Source organism: Marmota marmota, unplaced genomic scaffold, assembly GCF_001458135.2.
Source record: "Marmota marmota marmota unplaced genomic scaffold, marMar, whole genome shotgun sequence".
Classification (NCBI taxonomy): Eukaryota; Metazoa; Chordata; class Mammalia; order Rodentia; family Sciuridae; genus Marmota; species Marmota marmota.
Window position 1 is genome coordinate 53,716,632 of NW_026000005.1, and position 2,879 is coordinate 53,719,510.

General features: G+C 44.7%; 1 pseudogene; it reads left to right on the forward strand.

Annotated features, from left to right (window-relative positions):
• The first annotated feature begins 512 nt into the window (after nt 1–512).
• Nucleotides 513–2,636, forward strand: LOC125618362 (annotated as a pseudogene).
• Nucleotides 2,637–2,879: the final 243 nt, after the last annotated feature.

Here is a 2,879-nt window from a genome sequence, read left to right on the forward strand (position 1 = left end):
CCATCGCCTCTGGATTCTCCAGCCTGGACAGACCATGCCAAGAGCTGAGCTGTGCACAGAGGCCAGGAACAGGGGAGCCAACAACTCCGAGGAGGACAGAGGCAGAGGAATCACACACCCTGACTTGAAGGCCTACTGTAAAGAGCGTGGAGTCGGCAGAGGATGGACATCTAGGTCATTCAAACAACAAAATCCAGAAAGAGAACCCCCAAAGACGGTGGGCTCCAGACAGGGTGAGAAGACAGCCACAGGGGCACAAGTGTTCGGGGCAGGACAGAGACACTCCAACCACACGGCCACTCTCACAGACTCCCACCACGAGTCGGTCTGGAGTACAACGGAGCACTACAAAGGGTTTCAGGAAGACACTGAGCGTCCTTGTGGACTGGAAGGAGACTTTCAACCTAAGGTCGAGAGCCAAGAGCCACCTCATAGGGAAGCAACGTGAAGCTTCCTGGGGAAACGAGCCTCTGCCTGGCGATGGCTTCCTTTCTTTTTTTTTTTTTTTTTTTTGTTGTGGGATTGAACCCAGGGGTGCTTTACCATGAGCCACATTTCGAGCCCTTTTTATGTTTTACTTTGTAGGTTGCTGAGACTGGCCTTGAACTTGCAATCTTCCTGCTTCATTCAGCCTCTCATGTCATGGGATTCCAGGATCTGGCATCACACCAACTTATTTTTTATTTTGAGAGAGGGTCTTACTAAGTTGCCATCCTCCTGCCTCAGTCTCCAGAGTCACTGGGATCACAGGCGTGTGCCGCTGGCTGAGTTGGTTTCTTAAATATGACATCAAAGGCACATGCAACCAAAATAGGTAAATCAGACCCATCCAAGTCAGACTTTTTAAAAGGTCACAACTCCAGAGAAGGGCGTAGGGGCTTGTGTTGCAGTGTTATTATAATCTTATTTCTCCTCACCTACAAGACCTTTGTCACACACACACACACACACACACACACACACACAGTTAAGGACTTTTGTACAGCACAGGACACTCTCAAGAGAGGAGAAAGAGAAGCTATAGGAGAAAGTGTTTGTAAATCATTTCTCTGACAAAGGTTTAAGATCCAGAATATCTAAGAAACTCCTATGACTTAACAACATAAAACCAGAATTTAAAATGGGTGAAGAAATTTGACAGACATTTCTCTGAAGAAAACAAACAAATGGCCATAAGCACCCCAGATGCTCAGTACCTCTGGTCACCAGAGGGAGGAGCACACTCAGGGGGGAGTGTGTGCCTCCTGCGTGGTAGGCCCTGGGCGCCACCTCCCATACAGCAGCCAGCAGCCAGCAGGCACCACCTCGTTTCCTGAGGGTGGCTGCCACCAAAGGAGCAGCGTCTGCAAGGACACAGAGCTCTGGATCCCTGGGCATCGGCCCCTGGAAAACAGTCCTCAGAACAGGAGAAACGGAATCACCACATGACCCGGCAACTCTGGCCCTGGGAGTGTGTGGAACAGTGACAACAGGATCTCAGACACTTGTGCACTGTGGTCACGCAGCCACGAGACAGAAGCACCCAAATATCCACCAACCGACGAGACGAGTGAGAAACCATGTGTACTCCATCAGCATTAAGAACCAGAGTGAGAAAATTAAATTACTTCTAGTTTCTTTACAGGGATTGAAATGAAGTGCTAAATCAAACAGTGTTTCCTACTAGTTACAAGCACCAAAAAAGCCACACGAATTGTTACAAATTTCCACCTGCCAATTCTAAAACATTTGTTTCTTTAATTGAAGTGTATCAACACTTTGGCCATTTTTCTTTTGAGCTATGAAAGAACTCTCATCTTGCTTCTCCCCAGGTTTCACTGCTCTTTAAAAATAGGATAAGTGCTCAGGGATGTTATGTTAAAAGTAATAACAGGGGCTGATGGCAGCGGCTGGCGCTGTGGCGGTGTGGTCCCAAAAGGGTAGTCCCGCGAAGGATGGCTTCGTCCCGTCAGCACTGGGGACCCGAGGGCATTGGGATGCTGTCTTTGAGAGAGAACTGCAAACTTTTCAAGATTATGGAGATACAGGGGAAATCTGGTTTGGGGAAGAGTATGAATCGACTAATAAAGTGGATGCAGAAACGCAAGATTCCACTGGATGCTTCAGTGCTTGATATTGGAACTGGAAATGGTGTTTTCCTGGTTGAACTTGCAAAATTTGGTTTTTCTAATATTACTGGAATTGATTATTCTCCTTCTGCAATCCAGCTTTCTGGAAATATTATAAAGAAGGGTTATCTAACATTAACTTGAAGGTAGAAGACTGTTTGAATCTTTCCACAAAGCTGTCTGGATTTCATATTTGTATTGATAAAGGAACTTTTGATGCCATCAGCCTTAATCCTGACAATACAGTTGAGAAGAGGAAGCAGTATGTGAAATCTCTCTCCAGGGTGTTAAGAGTAAAAGGTTTTTTCCTAATAACTCCATGTAATTGGACCAAGGAAGAGTTGCTAAGTGAATTCAGTGAAGGATATAAAATTTTTGAAGAGTTGCTGACACCCAGGTTCAGTTTTGGAGGCAGATCTGGAAACAGTGTAGCAGCATTGGTCTTCCAGAAATCCTGAGACTTTTCCTAGGACAATTTCAGGTAGCTTTTTTAAAGAAGCTACACAGCATAGTTAAAAAAAAAAGGAATCATGAGCATGTAGGCAACCAACAGTAATTTGAAATATTTTGTATTTGAAATGTAAATATTTTTCTTTTTGATTTTAAAAAATCCCCTGTAACTCTAAACAGTTAAAAACTTAAAAGAAGTAAATAAATTTACAAAAAAAAAAAAAAGTAATAACAGTGCCTGGAAACAGCCCTCAACCAGGAGGTGGCAGTTTGACATCATACTAGGTCACGCACTGTGAGCCACAGACACTTTCCTGTCTG